We start from the raw sequence: 13566 nt of genomic DNA, 5'->3' as shown, positions 1-13566 counted from the left end.
ACATTATTATGTGGGTAGATTTGTAGTGTACGACCTGAGGCGATCCTAGGGAGCTAGATAGCGGGAAAAGTCACAACACGACTCAATATATGACATTGGATAAGTCAGGAGTATCTTAGGTATCGAGTAGCTATTTAGACTATCGGGTTATGGAAATAAATATATGGAGATATATTTGAGGATAGGAAGCCTAGGCGGGAATATTGGGGAAATTTACCGTTTTGCCCTCGGGGACGTTTCCGATACCCCGAGCCTCGGGATTGACTTAACTGGCTAAGATTAGACTAAGTTAATGAAAAACAAAAGAATAAAACATAAACCGACCTTCTCAGCTCTTCTCTTCTCTTCTCCTCTCTTCTCTTTCCTCTCTCAAGAAAACTACAGAAAGTCTAAAGGAAATCAGCTGGAAAATTCTGTGTTTGAGCTGAATTCAAGAAGGTTTAGCTTAGTTCAGACTAAGGGTCACTCAACCAAGATTAAGGGATCAATTGAAGCTGAGTGCTTGGGTTTTAGCTTAGAGGTTGTCAAGGAAGTGGTTCAGCAAAGGAGGTGTTAAAGCGAGGGCTCGGGAAACGGATTGTGCTTGAGGAACGCCACTCGTAATCAGTGAACGTAGAAATTAAAGGTAAGAAAACTGCACCCAGTTGTATATTTATAATGGGACTAAGGGCTCCCTAATATGTATGCTTTAAAGGATGGTATTATGCCATGTAAACAGTAAACCAACGGCCTAAGAGTGCCAAGGGTTACACTAGCCCATAGGGCGCAGCTTGGCCACTGGTATCTGAGGATAGCTTATTATGCACTGAGCTCGGTTTAAGCGGGCCAAAGTCAGTGGGGTAAACAGAGGGTGCAGCCTAAGTTGTCGGCCCTGACTATTATGTGACCTGATTGTTATTTGTGATTAGTTGCATCATTGGTTTTGAATAGGTGCTGAGTGGTTAATGTTGAATATTAAGTGTTTGATCATGATTAAAGGATTTATTATCTGTTATTGTTGTTTGTGTTGCATATTATGTTTTCTTGCTACGCCTTGGCTCACGTGTGCTACATGGTGCAGCTAAAGGCAAGGGAAAACTTGACCAGCCCTGACTTGGAGAGCTCTGTGACCTGAATGTACATGACCAGCTGTTCAACCGCCACGTTTGGGGGAAAGGCAGGAACATGAGAACCAGAAATGTCTGTTTTTCCTTTGAATGGCTAATGGTTGTCTGTATTTTGGAGATTCTGTAAACCTAATTTTAAACACTGTTTCTTTTTGGGATCCCATGTGTAAAACTGTTTAATTATATAAAGTGTAACTTTTGAGACCAAAACCTTTTTAACCCTAGCACATTCATGATTAGTGACACATTTTTAACTAAAAGACTTGATTAGCAAGTCCCGCACCTTTAGAAGTACACAGTGTAGCGGTCTTGGCTAACTAGGGCGTTACAACTTGGTATCAAAGCATCCTAGGTTTAAGGGTTCCTGAAGACTGGCTGAACTTGTACATTCGCTGCTAGAGATAAGCTCGATTCAGTGTTTGGTAATGTGTATAGGTTCTTATATGCTTATATGCCTGAAATGAGTTATGAACGTTGTTGTTTATTGGATTAATAGGAAGCATGAAATACTGATGGGGCCTGGCCCTTGACTGCTGCATGAAAATATTAAGGCATGCTTATCAGCATCACCGTGCATGTAAATGACTATTTGAATGATTAATTGTATATGGTGTATTGGTGAATGCTTTTATCTTAGCTGTGGTGTGGTAATGTTAAGGCATGCTTATCAGCAGCCGGTGCATGTGGATGAATGCCTATATTTTGAATGTTTGTGATTGGTTATGTTCCTTTGATGGATTTTGGAGAAGCTTTTGTCCTGTCATCATGGTCTGACTTCCGAGTCGTTGATTGCAGATTAACTTGGATAGCTATGTGTCCAAGAAAATCTACGCGACTAGCCGTTACTAGGTCTGGGACTGGGGGTGATGACGAGGGCCAGATTCCTCCGCCAGTCCCTGAGAACTGGCAGCAACTTATGGTAGATATGCAAGCTCGATTATAGAGTCAGGATGAACATATTCGTCTACTGCGACAGCAGGCTCCATCAAGGAGCACTGCCCCTATTGTACCACCTGAAGTGGTACCAGCGGTACAGTCTGGGAAGGTTGGGAATAGGTGGGAGCCGTTATATGAGTGGTTCAGGAAGCAGCAACCTCCAATCTTTGAAGGGGGACCTGATCCACTGAAGGCCGAGCAATGGCTGACAATGATTATTACTATCCTAGATTTTATGAGGATAGAGGGACATGATAGAGTGGTCTGTGCCACGTATATGTTGAGAGAGGATGCCCGCATCTGGTGGGAAGTGGCTTCACAGACCAGGGATGTCACTACTCTGAGTTGGGAAGGCTTCAGAGACTTGTCTAGCCAGAAATACTACAATGTTGCTGTTAAGGCAGCACAAGTTAATGAGTTTGTGGGTTTGGTGCAGGGCAATATGACTGTTATAGAGTATGCCCTAAAATTTGATAGGCTTGCAAAGTTTGCACCAGATCTTGTACCTACTGATGTTGCTAGGCAACATAGATTTATCAAGGGGATTAATGCTATGATAGCCCGGGATGTTAGAATTACAACGGTACCTGGAGGAACAACTTATGCCCAGGCCGTTGAGAAGGCTCTTACCACTGAGGAAGCGGAGAACAAGATTTGGAGGGAAAGTGCGGTGAGGCGCGAGGGCTGCAGAGTGGTGCCTCCTTATTCAGGGATAGGTAGGGCGGAGGCCCCAGTGACTTCAAGAGAAAGGCTCCTGACACTTCGACCACTGCTGGTCCTGATAGGAGGGGTTGGGGTGGTCAGGGTGGCCGTCAGGGTGGCGGCGAGGCATTACGGGCCTATCCAAAGTGCCCAAGGTGTAGAAGGCGTCACTTGGGCGAATGTTGGGCCAAAGCTTGTTTTGTGTGTGGAACAGTGGGGCATCTCAGGAAAGACTGCTCAACAGTGAAGAAAGGTGATGCTATGGGTTTCAATAAATTAAGCTCGTGGGAATAAGGTGCCTTGCGAGAGTAAGAACTCACGTGACTCAAAGAGCTAGTACAGGTATGAAATGCACCTACTAACCAAGAGGAATTAGAATACGGATACGACATCCATGCCAGACAAGTAGTGGCAGTACAATAATGGTAGATGGTGAGGACTCCCTCAGCACACTTATGAGGTCCGTACCTGACAAGTAGTGGAGGCATAATATTTTTTTTTTTTTGGTTACCCAGGGTATCAGGGGCCCCACCCCCACTAATCCCTAGAGGCCCTGGTGCCAGGTGGTAACCACCTGAGAGAAATCTGCATGTCCCCAGAAGTCTATCCTTTTGTGGATAACCCTCCTTTTTTAAGTAGGACCGCCCTGACGTCGCTGCGGCCGGAGACTTGGCATAATATGGTACCAAGACAGGAGTACTTTTGCAGGCCCCTGACACGTACTAGAGCCGACCACCACTCCTTCAACACAACTGCGACCTATGCCACAACCCTGACAGTGTACCTATGTGCCATCTTGTCCGCTGGGACCACGATGTACCAAGAGCCATTAGAGCTTTGATATAAATAGACTTTCACCCCTCCAGGAAAGGGGTTGGAAAACTCATTGTACACTTAGGCTATTGAGCAATATACAAAGGCTTACTCCATTGTTGATCTGTGTTTTACCTTTCCTTAAGCTTATTCTAAGTTCTTATCTAAATCTAAATCTAAATATCTCCATACTTATCTTTGAGTTTTCCGATCTAATTTCGTTGACGAGATTTCACCATCAACATTTTGGCACCGTCTGTGGGAAGAACAAGCATCAAGCCAATGTTCTTTCATCACTTCCAACAAAGAAAGATGCTAAGCCGTTCAAAACACCTACGACAACTAGAATATGATGAGGTTCATCAGGATGGAGTAGAACAGAGGGCTTCCAAGAAAGACCCCCCTCCGCCTAAGCATGGAAGTAGGACGGATGAAGCTCTGCCCTCGTGGGAGGAGAAGGAAGTATCGTCGCTGGCTATTAGGCCCGACGGAGGTCATTAAGAGCCGCCAGTGCATCCACTTCATCGGCCCCAGGTGGCACCACGCTCAGGCCACCAAGACCCAGGCCCATCGACACACGGGCCAGGCAAGGGACCCAGGGTGCACTCGGTAAGTTCCAGCTCAAGGACTCGTTTCTACATGGATGAGATTCAAGAGTTACATAAAAAGACTCGAAGGCTGGAAACCTCGATAGAGAGCATGCAGGAGGTCTTAAATGACCTACTGTAGGGAAAGTCGAGCATACCCCTTCCTAAGCATAAAGAGAAGGAGCATGAAAATGGGGAAAACACTACCTCCGTCGACGATGGAAGAACCCAACTTTCCACTAGTAAAACTCCCCAGACAAAATTCCATGAGGGACCTAGACCGATGAAATGCCCCCAGGAGCAAAGGCGGAGGGAAGACGATGGTCGTAACAACAAAGAAGAAGTCACCTAAAAAGAGGAACCCTCTGGCCTAAGGGAAAAGCTCCATACGAAGAGGTCAAAAGTAAGAAACGCACGCCCCGCGGCTCCCCCGAGGAGCACAACCATGGCAAGGGATCAGCTTGAGAACCCGCCAGACTCCTTATGTAAAAAGAGGAGGGAACTAGACATCAAAATGCAGCGCCCTCAAGGCAAGATAACCACCGTGCCTGGGGGGCACAGAGATGATGAATAATTTGACCATGATTCGCCCTTCACAAGGGAGATCCAAGCTGAGAAAATCCCCGCCAACCTCAAAGAGCCTCACATGACTCCATACGAGGGTACAACAGACCCAAAGTATCACTTAGACTACTTCAATAACTTGATGAGGTTAAGAGGGGTCAGCAGGAGAGAAAAATGTCATTTCTTTGTTGTTACACTTAAAGGTGTCGCATACAAGTGGTTCAAGAGGTTAAGGCCAAGAACAATCAAGTCATGGAAGCAATTCTCTGGCGAATTTCTTCAGCAGAACCATGCGGTTTGTGATTACATTATGCCAATTACCAGCCTCGCTAAAATAAAGCAAGGTGAAAATGAAAGTTCGAAGAACTATATCCATAGGTTCAATATGGAAGCAACAAAGGTGGGAAGTTTAACCACAACCGAGCTCAAGATGGCTATTATAGCCGAAGTTCGTCCAGGAAGCAAGTTATGGGGTAACATGCTCAAAAGAGAAGTTTTGAATTTAGATGATTTCTTCAAAAGAGCGCGGAAGTACATACATGTGGAAGAGGGCCATAAGAACTCGCATGTTGAAAAAAGCGAACCTTCCTCCAGTCGCCCTACTACCAATACATCTGAAGATTCCATAAAGAAGGGGATGTCGTGCTAGAGGGGACGCTGACCAAGTTTAAAATTGGATAAGGACCATCTAGCCATAAAAGTCCCAACCTGAGGGGAGATCACTTCAAAAATCATAAAAAGTTCTCAAAGAAGACGCTTGCGAAAAGGGTCTCAAAGTAGACGCTTGTAAAAATGGTCTCAAAGTAGACGCTTGCAAAAAAGGGTTTCAAAGTAGACGCTTGCAAAAAAGGTCTCAAAAAAGACGCTCGCAAAAAGGGTCTCAAAGTAGACGCTTCCAAAAAGGGTTTCAAAGTAGATGCTTGCCAAAAAGGGTCTCAAAGAAGACGCTTGCAAAAAAGGTCTCAAAGAAGATGCTTGTAAAAAGGGTCTCAAAGAAGACGCTTGCAAAAATAGTACTATGCCTAGTGACGAGAAGGATTCTTCTCGCAAGAAATAATAAGCGCGTGCAAAAGTATGTAAAAGGATAACTAGAACCCAAGGGGTCAACATATCCTTATAGATACAATCAAGGTGCACCAAAGAGAGACCTACCAAACCCCCTTTCGTGTGGGTTCCAAAGAACCTCGGGCATGATAAATACAAAAAAATAAAATAATAATAATAAAAAAGGAGAATAATAAAAAGGAAGAGAAGAGTCAACAAGAACGCCTAAAGGCCACCCTATAGAGTGGGGGGCAAGTGTGGATGCCAAAAATCCACCAAAGAAAAAAATCTATAGTCCCTGGTTGGAGCATAGGAATAACAGTCACTTAGTCATGTTACTGGGCTCATGCCCATAGGTCTCATGAGACCACATTCTGGCCAAAACTCTTAAAGCCCCGTAAGTCTATGCCTTTCTGGAGACTAAGTCACCTTATGCCAAGGAACCACGCACCATTACGCCTGGCTAGTCGTGCGGATTTTCTTGGACGCATAGCCATCCAAGTCAATCTGCAAATAACGACTCGGCGGTCAGACCACGATGACAGGGTAAAAACTTCTCCAAAACTCATCAATAGAGCATAATCAACCACAAATAACCAACATATAAGCATCCATTCGCAAACACTGGCTGCTAATAAGCACGCCCTCAATCTCATTACAGAATAGCTATAAAACAAGCATTCATCCATGCACTATATCCATTTTATCATCCATATACTTATTTACATGCACGGCGATGTTAATAAACATGCCTCGATATTTTCACACATCAATCAAGGGCCAGGCCCTATCAGTATCTCATGCTTCCTAGTAATTCAGTAGATAACCACATTCATAGCTCATCTCAGGCACAAAATCACATAAACACGTATATGCACATTACCAAACCCTGATTTGAGCTTGTCTCCAGCAGCGAATGTACATGTCTTCAGGAACCCTTAAACCTAGGACGCTCTGATACCAAGTTGTAACGCCCTGGATAGCCAGGACCACTACACTGTGTACTCATAAAGGTGCAAGATTTGCTAACCAAGTCATTATTTTAAAAATGTGTCACTAAACATGTAGGAGCTAGGGTTAAAAAGGTTTTGGTCTCAAAAGACTCATTTCATATATTTTAACTATTATAAACACGAGATCCCATAAGAAAACAGAGTTAGAATAAGTTTACAGACTCCCAAAGGTACATGAGTATTCACTAGCCATACTAAGGCAAAACAGACAGTCTTCAGGTTTCATGTCCTTGCCCAAACCTCAACCGTGGTGGCCAAGCACCTGGCTATGTACATTTCGCTCGCTATGCTCTCCAGTCAAGGCTGGTCTAATTTGCCCTTGCCTTTACCTACACCACGTAGCACCCGTGAGCCAAGGCCCAGCAAGAAGACATCTTATACAACTCAATCAATGATAACAGACAATTAACTCATTATGCATGTATTCCCATCAGATAATCCACAACAGATATTAAGCACATACCATCAGATTCAAGACACAAACTATCACTTATAACACTCATATCACATAATATTCAGGGCCGACGACTTAGGCCGCACCCTCTGTTTAACCCACTGACTCCGGCCCGCTTAAACCGAACTCAGTGCATAATAAGCTGTTCTCGACTACCAGTGGCCGAGCCACGCCCTGTGCGCTAGTGCAACCCTTGACACCCTTAGACCGTTGGTTCACAAAATGGCTTGCATGGCATAATACCATCTTTTCAAGCGTTTATAATAGGGAGCCCTTAGTCCCATCACATATATTCAACCAGGTGCGGTTTTCTTACCTTTAGTCTGTACAGTTATTGAATTACGAGCAACGCCCCTCAAGCACGATCCGTTCCCGAGCCTAAGCCTTTATCACCTAGTCACAACCAACGTATACGGTTTCATTAATTCTCAAATATAGGTTTCGGGTTACAAAACTAACTCCCGGGAACCCAAATTCCACCAAGCACGGTGGTGAAACCAATCTCGAGCACACTAGACCACTTTCCCATGCCTAAAACCCTCAAAAACTCATGTGCGCAACCAAGGGCTGCGGCCTTTGATGCTTAGCAGCGGCCCTAGCCTCAAAAGAGAACCAAGCCCATGCTGAACAACACACGCGCCGCGGCCCTTGCCTTGGGCGCTGCGGCGCCCTCCCATGGCCGAGCCTCCTTGGCCCTTTTTCATCCTAGGGCCGCAGCGCTCTAGAACAAAGCCGCGGCCCTCCCCTTCGTGCCCAGAAAACCCACCATTTCTAAGCTTGAAACCTCACCTCAAACCATCCCAAAGCTCCCCAACTCATAACCAATTAATCCCAACTCCTTTAACATGACTTAAACAACATAACTTCACAGGAAACACAACCTAAAACACACTAATCTTCTCTTTTAAATTTCTGAAACCCAAGAGCTATAAACACTCAAACCAGCCATTCAAATCCAATTTAAAACCTCTAAGCCATGAGTTGAAACTTACCTCTTCTGTTGAACCACTTCACCAAGCCAAAGCCAAGCTAAGTCTCCAAGTTTCCTCCTCAATTCTGCCTTAAGACATCAAAACCATGTTTGCTTCAACACTTAACCAAAACCCAGAATTCTAACCACAGAGAAGAAGATTATATTGCTTACCTTAACCCTGACTCAGTTCTTGATTAATCTCTGAGCTAAGCCTCCAAATCCCCACCTCAATCCTCAGAAATTCCAGCTTGATTCCCTTAAGTTTTCTGTGTTTTCCTTCCCTTTGTTTTCCCTTGAGAGTGAGAGAGAGCTAAGATAAAAGTTTTAGTCGGTTTGTATTTTCTAAAGGCTTCCTTATGTCTATCTTACTCATTAAGTTAATCCCGAGGCTCGGGGTGCCCGAACCGTCGCCGAGGCCAAAATGGTAAAATCCCCCAATATTCCCGCCTAGACATCCTAACCTCGAATATATCTCCATATATTTATTTTCATGTCCCGTTAGTCCAAATCGTTACCCACTATCTAAAAATACCCCCGACTTATCCAAAGTCATATCTTAAGTCCCGTTGTGACTTTTCCCTCTATCTGATCCTATGATCTTCTCGAGTCGTGCTCTGCGAACCTGCCCACATAATAATGTGGTTCTCACATATATCACATATTTATTTCATATTATCACATAATATCATCAACTATCATATAAAAATTACTAAACATATAATTACTCATTTAAATCACAATTATTCCATTAATGCACTCTTGGCACACTAATCAAGGCCCTTAAGCCTTAATAGCGATTTTGGGTCGTTACAGAGACTGTCCCTCACAAGGCCCGCAAGGTGTGAGACGGGGCATGCGTGATGGCCCTGCGACACCCTTGGCGCGCGACGTGGTTCCAGATACGAGGCTGTCCCTCGCGAGGCTCGTAATGTGCGAGATGGGTCGCACGAGATGGCCTCACGACACCCTTGGCATGAGGCGAGGCTCCTGATGGAAGGCTGTTCCTCGCGAGGCCCACACGGTGCAAGATGGGGTGCACGAGATGGCCTTGCAATACCCTTGGCGCAAGGCAAGGCTCCAGATGCGAGGGTGTCCCTCGCGAGGTCCGCAGGGTGCAAGATGGGGCGTATGATATGGCCTCGTGATACCCTTTGTGCGAGGTGAGCCTCCTAATGCAAGGTTGTCCCTCGCGAGGCCCATAGGGTACGAGATGGGGGCCTGATGCACATGTGAAGTGTCGAGGCAAGGAAGGGGTCTGTGGCTCGAGACCATGCCTCGCTTAGTGTTATCCCAGCGCTTTTAGCGCGAGGGGCAAGGTCGGGCTTCGCCGTTTCCATCCCAAGCCCATGGTTTGAAGGGCACAAGGCGGGATCCTCGTGCAACTAGAATTTTGAGCATCCAGATTCATAGACCTTTATTTATGTCACCACGGGACCATATATTTTTCCTTGTGGATTTTTGGCATCCAAACTTGCCCCCAGTCTACGAGGAGGTCTTTAGGCGTCCTTGTAGACTTACTACGATGCCCTACTTAATTTTCATGAATTTGATACTTGCACTATTCTTGGGGGCATATAAGGCAATGAAGGGTGTCATTCAGCATTAGTGGGCTATGAAGACCCTGTTATGCAAGATGGTCTCGCACAGCGAGAACTTTTCACATGGTGAAGCTTGCCTCCTTTTCTTCGTGCTTCATCTGTTGACATCCCGGGACCTTCATCGAACTTCCTTCAAAGGACAAGACTTATACGAGGCTTAGGGACACGTTAAACATTTAGACAAGAGTGTTTGGGAGCACTAGGCTATAGTTGGTCTCACTATGCAAGGGCCCTCTCGCTTTGCGAGGCTTCTCAACCGTCTTTTGTATTTTCGTGACTTCATTCTTCATTTATGTTAGAAGGTGGCATTCATATTGATGTCCAATGAAGGAATAGAGCCCAATTGAGTTATAAAGCCAAGGGCAGCCTTGACGAAGGAGGGTGGGTGCCTTTGCCATGCGAGCTCCTCTTGCAAGGTGTGAGGTGTCTCGTCCCTTCGTCGCCCTGAGTTATTCATTTTAGACATATTTACTTGGTGATGCCATAAGTAATGTCTAAGGCAGGAATAAAACTCAATGGAGCCAAAGTCGAGGGAGAATTTCCATCGTTCACACTTGATAAAATATGAGTCGAGATGCCTCTTGCCTTGTGAGATGGATATTACCAAAGAGATATCCATAAGTTAATTTTCATTGCGACCTCGCAATGCGAGCACATCTTTCCATGGGCATATGACACGAGGACCTGTTGTCCCGCGACCCTTTCACATGTACCAGTACGCAAGATGATTTTATATGCCCACATAAGTATTTGGGGAGTGTAAATCCCTTTCTCTTTCTCTCATTGGCGTGAGGCTTTGAGAAGTCTTGTTTTCCTTAATCTAGGACTCTCATGAGCCATTCCTTTTTTTTTTCTTTTTGTAAGGGATTTTCGCAAGTCCTCATGGTCAATAGCTTTATTTTGAAAGGGTTCCCTTTGGGTCCCCTCTACTACATGTGATTCGTGTCTGTTAGTGCACCTTGGTTACTTGTAAGGATATGTTGACCCTTTGGGTTCTCGCTATCCTTTTATATATTTTTGCGTGTGCTTATTATTTCTTGCGAGAAGTGTCCTTCTCGTCCTTATGCATAGTACTTGTTTACCCAAAAACGGCTGCTGATGACGTGGCAAGGATTTCTCACACGTGGTTGACACGTGGCAGAGTCAAAATAAGGAGATGTTGTTCAATTATCTACCAGCTACACCTTGCTGCGTCAAACCTCGCGATTAGATACGACCAGGTTAGTCATATGATTCAGTTTATTTCCTTAAAAGATTGTAATCTTGTAATAACTACGTTGATTATTTCCTCTTTATCACCTTGATACACGGATATTAAGGAGAGCAAGGCCTATTGGCTCATGTAATCCCCCTTGAGCCTATAAATATGCATGAGAGAGCTCAAGGAAGGGACTTTTGACTTTTGAATCCTTTCTCTGAATACTGAGAAAAAGAACATACAGTGCGATTATCCATCATCTTGTTGTAATTCTCCCAAGGTTTGTGAAACTCAAGAACTCTAGTTCTTTGATCACGGCATTGGAATTCAATATTAATAATGGCACTAAGTGGACGTAGGTCATTACCATCAATTGGGGCCGAACCACTATAAATCATTTGCGTTTGTTCTTTATCATTAGATTCCATTATTTACTATCATCTCATTTCTTATCATATTTTAGACTCCGTGTCGTTGGCTAAATCGAGGGTCAACATTCTGGTGCTTTCATTGAGAGATTGATCAAGAAGCTGTAAGAGAATCTAATGGCAAAGACATCTAAGAAAGCTGGACCGGCCGCTGGCACTGCATCATCTCAGCCACCTCCTCCAAATGTGGTGGAGAATGAGCCATATTTAGAGTTTGAAGAAGAGGATTTGGATTCAGAAACGCTAAGGGCAACACTAGGGGTGTTGCAGGATGAGTTGGCCAATCTGAGGGCCAATCAGGAAAATGCAGTAGAGACCCTGGCACTGCAGCAAAGGGAGATTGAGTGTCAGCGTTAGGAGCTGAACGAGTGGCAGGCAGACATGGACCATGGCAGAGGGATGCCACGACCGCTCTTGAAGCAGCCATACAATTGGCTCGAGGATAGGCTATGCAGGCCTCTCAACCGGATCAGCCACCGAGTGCGCCACCTCAGCGGGCTCCCAATCCCAGTCCTCCACTCCAGCCAGCAAGCCCTCAAAGTCTAGAGCAGCCACCTGTGGCTTAGGATGATGTCCCAGCTAGGGATCCTAAGCAGCAGCCTCCTTCTCAGGCTAGTTGAGGCAATCCCTAGCACCAGAGGTAGAATAGAAGTTAATTCAAATTGATTGATCGTTGTTTTTCTTAAAAAAACGTGAGACATTGATAAAGGATTAACGCGAACTAAGCTCTACCCTGGATGCAACCAGGTTCTAAAACTTAGAAGTTGGTTTAAATCAATTGGTCGTTGTTTTTCTTAAAGAGCACGAGATATTGATAAAAATTAACGCGAACTAAGTTTTCAAACTAAGTTCCTGGACATAACCAAGTCATAAAACTTAGAAGTTAATTTAAATCGATTGATCGTTGTTTTTCTTAAAGAGCACGAGATATTGATAAAAATTAACGCGAACTAAGTTTTCAAACTATGTTCCTGGACATAACCAGGCCATAAAACTTAGAAGTTAATTTAAATCGATTGATCGTTGTTTTTTTTAAAGAGCACGAGATATTGATAAAAACTAACGCGAACTAATTTTTCAAACTAAGTCCCTGGACATAACCAGGTCATAAAACTTAGAAGTTAATTTAAATCGATTGATCGTTGTTTTTCTTAAAGAGCACGAGATATTGATAAAAATTAACGCGAACTGAGTTTTCAAACTAAGTTCCTGGACATAACCAGGTCATAAAACTTAGAAGTTAATTTAAATCGATTGATTGTTGTTTTTTTTAAAGAGCACAAGATATTGATAAAAATTAACGCGAACTAAGTTTTCAAACTAAGTTCCTGGACATAACCAGGTCATAAAACTTAGAAGTTAATTTAAATCGATTGATCGTTGTTTTTTTTTAAGAGCACGAGATATTGATAAAAATTAACGCGAACTAAGTTTTCAAACTAAGTCCCTGGACATAACCAGGTCATAAAAACTTAGAAGTTAATTTAAATTGATTAATCAGTGTTTTTTCTTAAAAAGCACAGGATATTAGTCAAAAATTAACACGAACTAAGTTTTTCAAAGTAGTGACTAAAATGCGTAGAGGCAAAGGGAAATAAACCAATTAAAAGAAAAAATTGATAAAACCAATTGTCTCGAGGTGGAAAAACCTCATGCAAAGTTACAAACAAACAAAAAATGAGAATGTTAAAGGAATGGGTGCGAAAAGGAAAGGCCCTAAGCTCCACCAGGCTGCCCCGTGGAGGTCGCTGTCTCGCCCTCCTGCTCGGCTACGACGGGTGCCTCCCCGGTCTCAGAAGGTGCCTCCTGCTGGAGGCGAGCTTTGAACCCCTCCAGGAAGACCTCCCCGTCCGTACCTAAGAAGGAGAAGTCGCCGTCCGGGTTATAGGCCCAGCAATGGTAGAGCATGTCCTCCATGGCGGTGCTGGAAGCTGCCTTCTCCGTTTCCAAGGTGGCCTTAGCCTCCTCGGCCCCAGCCTTCGCAGAGTCTAGCTCGACCAGCGCGGCAGCGAGGGCGGCTTTGGTAGCCTCGGCCTCTTGAAGCTTGGGACGGGCTTCTTCCAGCTCGGCCTGTACGGCCGCCAGAGCATCCTTGGCTTCCTTTTCCTTCTGTTGGGCCGTCTGCAAGGAAGTTTGATGGGCGGCCAAAG

This window comes from Humulus lupulus, chromosome X, assembly GCF_963169125.1.
Source record: "Humulus lupulus chromosome X, drHumLupu1.1, whole genome shotgun sequence".
NCBI lineage: Eukaryota > Viridiplantae > Streptophyta > Magnoliopsida > Rosales > Cannabaceae > Humulus > Humulus lupulus.
This window is presented reverse-complemented; position numbering follows the sequence as displayed.